The sequence below is a fragment of the Chiloscyllium plagiosum genome, unplaced genomic scaffold (genome assembly GCF_037043375.1).
Source record: "Chiloscyllium plagiosum isolate Xiang-an unplaced genomic scaffold, Cpla_swu_hap1 HiC_scaffold_48, whole genome shotgun sequence".
Taxonomy (NCBI): domain Eukaryota; kingdom Metazoa; phylum Chordata; class Chondrichthyes; order Orectolobiformes; family Hemiscylliidae; genus Chiloscyllium; species Chiloscyllium plagiosum.
This window is the reverse complement of record NW_028270186.1, coordinates 49,427,050-49,437,295: the sequence shown is the minus strand read 5'-3', so window position 1 is coordinate 49,437,295 and position 10,246 is coordinate 49,427,050. Positions and strand designations below refer to the sequence as shown.

The 10,246-nt window shown below is 42.6% G+C and overlaps 1 non-coding gene across 1 annotated transcript; it reads left to right on the top strand.

Annotated features, from left to right (window-relative positions):
* Positions 1-9,531: 9,531 nt before the first annotated feature.
* Positions 9,532-9,604, top strand: trnar-acg (transfer RNA arginine (anticodon ACG)). Its single transcript has one exon. It is a non-coding gene; the product is annotated as a tRNA-Arg (tRNA).
* The last annotated feature ends 642 nt before the right edge of the window (positions 9,605-10,246 follow it).

The window sequence follows — 10,246 nt, the reverse complement described above, 5'->3', positions numbered from 1 at the left end:
GTTGCTGGAAAAGCGCAGCAGGTCAGGCAGCATCCAGGGAACAGGAGAATCGACGTTTCGGGCATAAGCCCGAAGAAGGGCTTCCTGAAGAAGGGCTTATGCCCGAAACATCGATTCTCCTGTTCCCTGGATGCTGCCTGACCTGCTGCGCTTTTCCAGTAACACATGTTCAGATCTGCATTGGTTCCCACGATGACTCTCCACTGATTTTATAATTCTCATATTTGTTTTCAAATCCATCCATGGTCTTACACCCCATTAATCCACCACTGCTGCCAGCCCAACATTCCTCTGTGCTCTTCCCACTCCTCTACTTCTGCTCTCTGTATTCGAACGCTCCTTACTCCCCCACTGCCAAATATGGATTTTACATTGAACGAGAGAGTCTGAAGCAGTGTTGCATTGCACTAAACACTACAGGCTACTGCTCTTGGCGGTAATATGGAGTTCTACCTCATCACCATGTTATCTAAAGAAATTAGATCAATTCATTCTCATGATATGATGTAGATTCCTGCAAAATACTTGACTATTTTCTGTGTGCTGGCAAGTACAGTATCTTTCTCTATCCCCTGTTTCACTTTGACTGTGACATGGCACATTTTACTGCTCCTTTATCCACTTATAACTGTTCTTTGTTTGAGGTCTGTATTTATGGTTTTGTGTGCGGTGGGCCAGTGACAGCCTGATGTGCAATTCCAAATTGTTATGAAGGTGAAAGTGTGTGGTGTACCTTTAAGAGAGGTAGAATGTTGTTCTGCACTGAGAGCTTACGAGAGCAGTCTCAGAGTTTACTGGAAAATTGAAAATATATAACATTTGGCTGTGAAATAGGTACCTGAGTTGGTTACTGTTTTGACGACAATTCAAATTTAACCAACGAGATTAATTTACGTCTCTGTAAATTAAAGGCCAATCGATTTCGAATTTATTATTCTGCCAACATCGAACAAATGAGATAATCCGATTTGGGGGTATAAGAAAGGTAGGCATTTTGAACGTCAGACAGAGTTACTACCATCAAGGGAGAACTACAGGAGGAAAAGAAAAGCCAAAAACAAAAAGACTGATTGCGAAATGAAGTAAAATGACTGTGGCAATTTGTGCAGCTAACACCAAACAAATGTTTGCATGAAACCTGCTGGATTACGCTGTTGGATCTTATCATCACAACGATCACATGTGCTCCACACGCTGACAATTGATACCTCCGCCGAATCTCAATTCATCTGCTGCTGAAACTCTCATTTTTTTGCCCCTTTGATATCATTAGAGGGGACTTTAAATGAAAAGGCTGGCAATTTTGCTCGATTGAAAAATTGCAGTTCTGAGGAATGATGTTTTAAATGAACATCAAACGCGACTGTAAAAATTCAGCGAAGGAACAAAAAATGCAGTGACACTGGTGGAAGAGTGCCACAGAGACCAGAAAAAACTTAGTGGTATAGTGGAGCTAATGGCAGCTAATCTCTCAATAATGATCAAATAAAAGGGTAGAAATAACAGTGGATTTTCACAACTCCAATGTAGTGTGTCATTGTAATGCGAAATGATTTTTGAAGTGATTTCAAGAGCACTGTTTTGATCAGTCATGGCAAGACAAACAAGAGAGGCACAATAGGAGGAATGGCGTCGGGAGAGCATCTTGGTGGTAGAGATCACAAACCAGTCAGCTTGACGTCAGACTGAAAGCCACATACCACAAGTATTAGAGTAGTATGGTTGACAAGGTGTGTGTTCATTTCACCATGGCAAACTGGTTAAAAGATAAACGTCTGTGGCATTAATGGAAACGTAGCAAGTAAGGTGCCATACTGGCTTAGCGGCAGGAAATCAAGACGAATTGTTAACAGGTAATCTCTGGTCCGTGCCAGTAAAGGCTCCGACATGATGATTGATTTCACAACCAACGGGATTGAAATGGATCGAATCGTTTCCTGTTCCCAATCATGGGATGGGACACGTTTACCCATCAAGACTGACAGCAGCAACACAGACAGAATGGTGCCGATGTGCATGTTAGATTATGGAATGCCTCAGTGAAATGGCAGGAGCGATGTAAAGGAGGGTTAGTGACCATGCAAGGGAGGGAAATCTCTGAAAGTGCGTGGGTTTGAATTCTGATTTATGAAATGGAGAAGTGTGATATTCCGCATAAGTAACCAGTGTTGCGGAATATCATATAATCTCGTATTCCCAGGGCTAAACTAAGAGAGACTGAGTGGCGCAGCAGTGAAGATCAAACTGGAAATTGGCATGAGGATGAGCCCGCTGTGACGGTATAAAGGTGCATGAAACGCCGGGGCTGGGACTCCAACCTCACCTGTAGTACCTTCTCTTGACATGGAGCAAGGAGCATTGTGATATCAGATTGGGACCTCAAATTTATATGGAGCGGCTTCTGTTGGCATAAAACAGGGGGCATTGTGGCAGCAGGCTGGAAGTTCCAACCTCACCTGGAGCAGATTGTATTGATAAGGAGCACGGACCGATGAGACGTAAAGTTGGAGAAAGGATACTCAGTTATTTTAATCTGAATTAAATTAGTATTTAGCAGGACCCATGTTTGTAGATTGAGTGAATATCTGTCCCAGGGAAATCTCGCAAAAAGAAGGAAAAATGTGGCAAAGATTCAGCTCGTGGAGGAGAATCTGTGCAGAAAGAAACGCAGGTAATATTTTCTTTTTCTGCCTTTTATCATAAGACTGACTGCGTATTTGGTTAAATTGCAGAAGTGATTTTCAGCTCGTGCCATGATATTATATTTCCTGAAAACCCATACAAGTCATTAAAGCGAACTAAACTTCCAACAATTAACGGTATATAACTAGATTAAAGGGAGAGGACAGAGGGTGGTGCTGGAGGGTTGTTTTTCAGACTGGAGTCCCGTGACCAGTGGAGTGCTACAAGGATCCGTGCTGGGTCCTCTACTTTTTGTCATTTAACTGGAGTTGTGGTGGACAGCGAAGAGAGTTACCACAGAACAGGATCTTGACCAGTTCGGCCAATCAGCTGAGAAATAGCAGATGGAGTTTAATTCAGATAAATGCGAGGTGCTGCATTTTGGGAAAGCAAGTCATAACAGGACTTCAACACTTAATGGCAATGTCTGAGGGAGTGTTGCTGAACATACAGACCTTGGAGTGCAGGTTCATAGCATCCTGAAGTTTGAAATTTAACTTGAAAGTGGAGTCGCAGGTAGATAGGATAGTGAAGAAGGCGTTTGGTATGCTTTACTTTTTGTTCAGAGTATTGAGTACATGAGTTGGGAGGTCATGTTGCGGCCGTACAAGACATTCGGTAGGCCACTGTTGGAATATTGCGTGCATATCTGGTCTCCTTCGTATCGGAAAGATGTTATGAAATTTGAAAGGGTTCAGAAAGAAATGAGGATTCTGTCAATGTTGGAGGATTTGCTAAAGAGGGAGTGGCTTAATTGGCTGGGACTGTTTTCCCTGGCGTGTCGGAGGCTGAGGCATGACTTGTTAGAGGTTTTCAAAATTATAAGGATCAAAGATATGGTAAATAGAAAGAGTCTTTTCCCTGGGGTCTGTGGGTCCAAAATTAGAGGGCATAGTTTTCCGGTGAAAGGGGAAAGATATACATGAGACCCACTGGGCAACGTTTTCACACAGAGAGTAATAAGTGTATGGAATGTGCTGCCAGAGGAAGTGGTGGAGGCTGGTACAATTGCAACATTTAAGAGGCATTTGGATCGATATACGAATAGAAAGGTTCTGGAGGGATATGGACGGGGTGATGGCATAAGGGACTTGATTAGGTTTGGATATCTAGTCAGCATGGACGAGTAGGACCAAAGGGTCTGTTTCCATGCTGCGCATCTCTCTGACTCTATGACTCTATTTGATGTTGACATTATGCTCGAGTTTATCTTGATTTATGGAGGAAAAGCTGGAAACTAATGTTGAAATTTACAGGATCAACGATGATCCCATTCAATGACTGAACAGACAAGAGGCTGAATAGAAGCTTCATCATGACAGATATGTTTTCATTATGAATCGCGCTGAAACACAAAGTGGGGAGGATTGGACTGAAGCAGTGGTGGTGATTTTCTTTCCTGGTTAAATTTTTGAATATGACTGCTATTTCTCCTGTCCTTGTTAACATCAAAACTCTGAAGCATGAAAGCGTGAAGAGCATATGGGGCAAGTGGCGCAAAGTCTAACGTGCCTGACTCAAGATCAGAACATTGTAGATTTCACTCCGCTCTAGCTCGAGGTTAACACAGGTATTCATTACACTCACAACCTAATCTTCCTCATTTTTCTGAAGCTGAGATGAAGTTTGAGCTCCTGATATGCAGACACGAGAATCTCTTTGAGTACACATTCCGGAGAAGATCACAGTCAATGTCGCAGCGTCATCACAAGTGAAGAAGACCAAATAGTCCCACACACTGCGAATCGGCACTTTTCAATTTCACAGAGCCATCGACCCAATCGCTGCGGCACATAGTAATGGCAAGGAAACAAAATAAATATCTCAGTCTCATGTTGGTTCATGGAGTGCCGAGGCACCTTCTCCTTCTTTAAGAGGCTGGGACATTAACTCTGATGTTCATGGAGACATTGATTGATTCGAAGAATTGAAAGGAATCCTATCATAGATGCCCACGCTGTTGATGCTGAACAAAACAGCCCTTACTGGGAATTAAACCAGGGCTGCAGTGGTAAAAGTGCCAATTCAGAACCACGACATGACCAGGGACGAGTACAGCGGTCAGAGGCACGTAGTGTGACAGCCCTCAAATGTGTTGGACGCGTTCTCTGCAGAAACAACCGCTTCACTATCCTCATTCCATTTTCCATCTCTTTGCCTTGTATGCCTTAACATCACAAATACAGATTGAATATCTCTGAAGGTTGTGTTGATTTCATCACAATGAGTTGCAGATTATCCATCACCACTGGTGGATAAAGTTTTTACTGCTTATCTACTGAAAACGTTCTGCCTCGTACATTTATCGACTCCACATGGCGTTTGTCCGAGAGGAAATATGTCTTTCAGCCGAACATGCCTTTATCTCTCATTGTTCTGCACATTTCAATCATGATTCCTCACAATCTCCTCTTCTCCATTGAAAGTAGAACAGAAAAACTGATCGTTTCCAAAAAAAAACACCCTTTGCTAAATATGCATTGTGTCATTTTCCTGAGCCTGATGTTCCAGTGATCTCCGGAACATGTCAGTAAAAATTGCTACATGAGAACTGATCTCACAACAGCAGCATGTAAATGGATCAATTGGTTTTAAGGTCCTAACTGTGGGATTGGGTCACGTTCGCCCAACAACATTGACTGCAGCTGCACAGACTGAACAATGTCAATGCGAGTGCTTGATAGCCAAATGCCTCAGGGAAATTGGAGAAGGAATCTAAAACAGGGTTACTGATCGTGGGATGGGGAGAAATCTCCGAGAATTGGTGCGTTTAAATCCTGATACAGAGACAGCAGAGATGTGAAAGGACGAGGGTTTGAAGGAGCAAAATCATCACGTCGACGAATATTTTCATGTCAAAAAAGATTGATTCGCTTCTGCTTTTGTGAAGCTTGTCTTACTCTGCATAAACCGGGAACACGTGACAATACTGGAAGTCAAATTGGAGATTATCTTTCTGCTGCCACGACGCAAAGCGCTAACCACTGCACAATACCGGCACCGCATGGAATAGCATGATGCAAAAAGCAGTAAAGATAGTGGCAGAGGATATGTTAGGAACAGGACTACATGAACAGTAGGAATACTTGACAAACAGTGACTGAGAAATGCAAACTCATGGTGAGCTGAATGGTTAACTTCGGTATCTCTAGAGCCGATGGATATTTCATCACTTAGTTTGTTGAAGGCGAAGATTGATATAGTCCTTCAGAAAATGAAAGCATCGGGAATAGCGCAGGGAATTGCTGGAATGTATTTCTGCAAAAGAAATGTAGTTTACCATCGGTTGCTTTAGCAATTTCGTCATGCAAGGAAGAAACCATTGCTGTGGAATATCATATAGTGCCAGGTTTCAGGCTTGGAATACGAGAAACTGTGTGGTGCAGCAGCGAAGATCAAACTGGAAATGCGGATGGGGATGAGGCAGTGGATATGTGTTCAGAAATGAAATCATTGAGTGTGAAATATTTCACTGAAAGTACAGAGTGAATTGAAATGCCGGGGACTGGGAGTTCCAACATTGCGTGGAGCAGTTTCTATTGACGTAGTATACGTCGCATCAGGCTGGGAGCTCCAACCTGAACTGCAGCAGCTTCCATTGACACGAAGCAGGGAGCACTGGGATATCAAGCTGGAAGTTCCAACTGTATCTGGAGCAGATACTATTGACATCTGCACGGAGAGAAATGGAGGTAATGTTTTCGCTCTCTGAGCTATCTCATATGGCTAACTCTGCTCTGGGTAGAAACGGAATTTTTTTGCTCATTTCATTTTATTGAATTTCTTGTAAACTCGCACCGGCCGTTAAAATACTTTCAGACTTCGAAAATTAGCTTGAATACGATGTTGTGATTAGGCATTAGTTGATCAAAAGTGATGGAGCAAAATCAGTGCAGTGAATTTGAAATTCATCAGATGAGCGGAGATCCCATTGAGTGGCTGAGTAGACACAAAGTGAATAGAAGTTTCATGAGGATGAATGTCTTTTCGTTACAAAACCTCCCGCTGCACAAAGAGTGGATCATTGGAGTGAAGCAGTAACGGTAGTTATCTTTCCTGGTTATTCAACTTGTGAACATGAGTACGATTGGTCATGTCCGTGTTTAGATCACAACTCTGCAGAATACCAACCTCAAGCACGCGCGAGCACAGTGTCACAATGGATAATGCGCATGGTTATGGCCCAGAGATTGTAGTTAAAGTTTCGACTTGGTTCAAGAGCAAGACTGGCAGGCTTCAACTTCACATATAAGTTAATTTACCGCACAATGTAGCACATACAATGGGCCAGTGGCACAATGGATAACATACCTAACTACAGATCTACTGTGTGGAACTTCGATTCCAACCTGGCTTGCGGGCAGCGCTGACTTTACTGCACTTAAAACTGACTGTTCTGAAGCCGAAATGATCAAAACAAACCCAACTCCCGGACTGAGAATCAAAGCCGGGTGACAGCGAAGAAAGCGAAAAAATGGACCTGCTAGCCCACCAGGGACAGCTATACGAATACCACGTATGTGTAGAATGACAGCCCTCAAGGCCGTTGTACATGCTTTCGTCAGATGCAATCGCTTGACTATTTTTATTCATTTTCATCACTTGGCCTTGTATGTATTAACAACTCAAGTTCAGATCCGTGTATTTCTGAAGGTTATGTGGGTTCGCCTCTGCGCATCCCTTCAGACAGTGAATCCAGATTCAACCATCCGCTTGCTGATGAGATTTTTCTGCATATCTCCTCAATCCTTTCCACCTCTTAACTTCAGTCTACGCCCCTGCTGATCGGTCAAGAGGAAACGTTTCTTTTAGGCTGCATTGTCCATGGTGCTCATTACTTAGTGCATATGAAACATGTATCCTCACAGTTTCCTCTGCCTTAAGAAAACAACCCCAGTCAAAACAATCTGTCTTCATAACCTAAACTTTTCAACTTGGTAAATTTCTGCAAGGTTTCCAGTGCGATCACATGACTCCTGTAATGTGAATTGCAGAACTTCACGCAATATTTAAAGGGGGGAACCGAATGAACAAATGAAATAATTAACTGGAGAAAGCCACAGAAACTTGTCGTTTCCAATAAAACATCTTTTGCTCAATCCTGCACTGTGCACTTATCCTGAGCTCGATGTTCCAGTAATCTATCGTCCGTGTCAGTAAAAGCTGCTCCATGAGGATTAATTACAGAACAGCTGCATCTAAATGGATTGAATTGCTTGAAGATGCCGACCATAGGATTGAACACTTTCACCCAAAACAGTGACCGCAGTAGTACAGAATGAACAGTCTAAATGTGAGTATTATATTGCGCAATACCTCAGTGAAATGGGAGGGTGGACGTTTAGGCGAGTTAGTTCTTGTGGGAGGGATAGGTTTCTCCGATAAAGGGTGGTTATGATATGTGAAACGCAAAGATGTGAGATAGCGGGTGTTTGAACAAGGACACTTATCACCACGTATTTTCATGTAAAACAAAGATTGATTTTCTCAGCGTTTGCTAAGCACATATTACATGGAGTAAAACGGGAAAATGCCGATTGCTGTCACTGTGATTCGAGCAGAACTTGCTGTGTTTACAATGCCAAGGAAGAACCATTTCATTATCCTGGCGCCACATGGAAAAGCACGATGCAAAAAGCAATAAGGATCGGGGCAGAGGTTATGCCAAGAACAGAAACACACGCACAAAGGAATACTTGTCAAACAGTGACTGAGATGTGGGAACTCAGATTCGGTTGCATATATATAGCTTCTATGTCCGGAGAGACTGTAGAAATTGCAACACTGAGATTGTAGGATGTTACATTTGCGAGATATCTACAAAACTTCAAAGGGTCATGGGATACTGCAGGGTATCGCTGAAATGTATTTCTCAATAACAGTGTATTTTAACATAGGTTACTTCACCAATTTCCTCACTTATTGACGTAATCATATAATGGCATGTCATATAATCCCAGTTCAAGGGCGTGGAATCAGAGAAATTGATTTGCAGTGCACCCAACACTAATTGGAAATGGTAATGGCGTTCAGCGCGAGCATGTGGCTGCGAAAATGCAATCGGTGAGCGTAATGCCATTCTCTGATGATACAGAGGCGCGTGAAATATCGAGGCTAAAAGCTCCCGCCTTAACGACGGCGGCTTCAATTCCCACGCATCAAGAAGCAGTGGGACTTCAGGCTGGGAGCTCCAATTTCACCTGAAAGAACTTGTATTCACATGGAACACGGAACTTTGGGACATCAGCTGGTAGAATAGATAGTCAACTATTTTATTCTTAAGTAAGTAGTTTTCAGCAGGATACTTGTTTGTGGATTGAAAGAATATCTACAACTGGGACAGTCTAAATTACAAAGAAGAATTCTGCAAAGAGTCAATTTTTGGAGAAGCATCTGTGCAGAGAGATGCAGAGGAATGTTTACGTCATCTGCCGTTCTAATATGTTTGACTTTGCACTTTATTAATTTCCATGAAGGGATTTTTTTTGCTCGGTTCACAGTATTCACTTTCCTGCATATTCACAAAAGTCGCGAATGTACTCGAAACCTCTGAAAATTAACTGGTTTATACAATGTGGTGATTCGGCTCACGTTCCCGTCAGTGATGCTGAAGAAGTGGATTCGAAATTCATCACATCACATTCCATTAAATGACGAAGCAGACAGAGTGTGAATGGAAGCTTCATGAGGACATATGTGTTTTTTTTTTGGAAAATTCGTTGCTTTGAAAGGTGATGAAGATTAGACTGAAGCAGTGACAGTGATTATCTTTATTGCTTGTTCAACTGGTGAACATGACTGCTATTAACCGTGTCCGTATTAATATCACGGCTCTAAAGGCTGTGCATCGGGCCAGTAGCGCAATGGATAACGCGCCTGACTACGAATCAGGAGACTGTAGGTTCGAATCCTACCTGGCTCGCAGGCAGGGTAGATTTTAATCCCGCTTAAAAACTGATTTTTCAAAACCCGAAATAAGGTGTGAGCTCCTCATCTGCAGGAACCAGAATGCCTTCATTAAATGTACCTGAGAACATGAGAATCAATGTCCCAGCGTCATCACAGGAGGGAAGCCGAATAGTCGCGCGGGTGAGTTATGGGCACCTTTCCATTTCATAAAGCCACCGATCGAATAACTGTTGCTCGCGGTGATGCTCTGCTTTGAGCATTTTTCGAAACTCTTTGGCCAGTGGAATCAGAGAAGAATGAAGGGTTAACTGTCCAACTGATCTTTATACAGTGTGAGTTCTAGAGTCTCCTACCTGCTGACTGATAAAGTTTTCCTACCAGTCTATTCAAAGCTTTCTGCATCTTATCTGAAATCTACAAACCCTGGTGATCGATCAAGAGCAAATGTTTCCTTCAATCTATAATTCCTTGCTCCTCATTATTTCGTACACGTCAATCATGTCTCCTCACAATCAGCTCTGCTCTGAGAAAAACAACATTTTGAAAGTCTTGTGTTCACTGAAATTTCTTGTCTGTTTTTAACAGTTCGGTGAATGGAATAGGCCCACTGCTAACATTCAGCACAAACTTTCAGCAAAAACCACACAATGCGGGG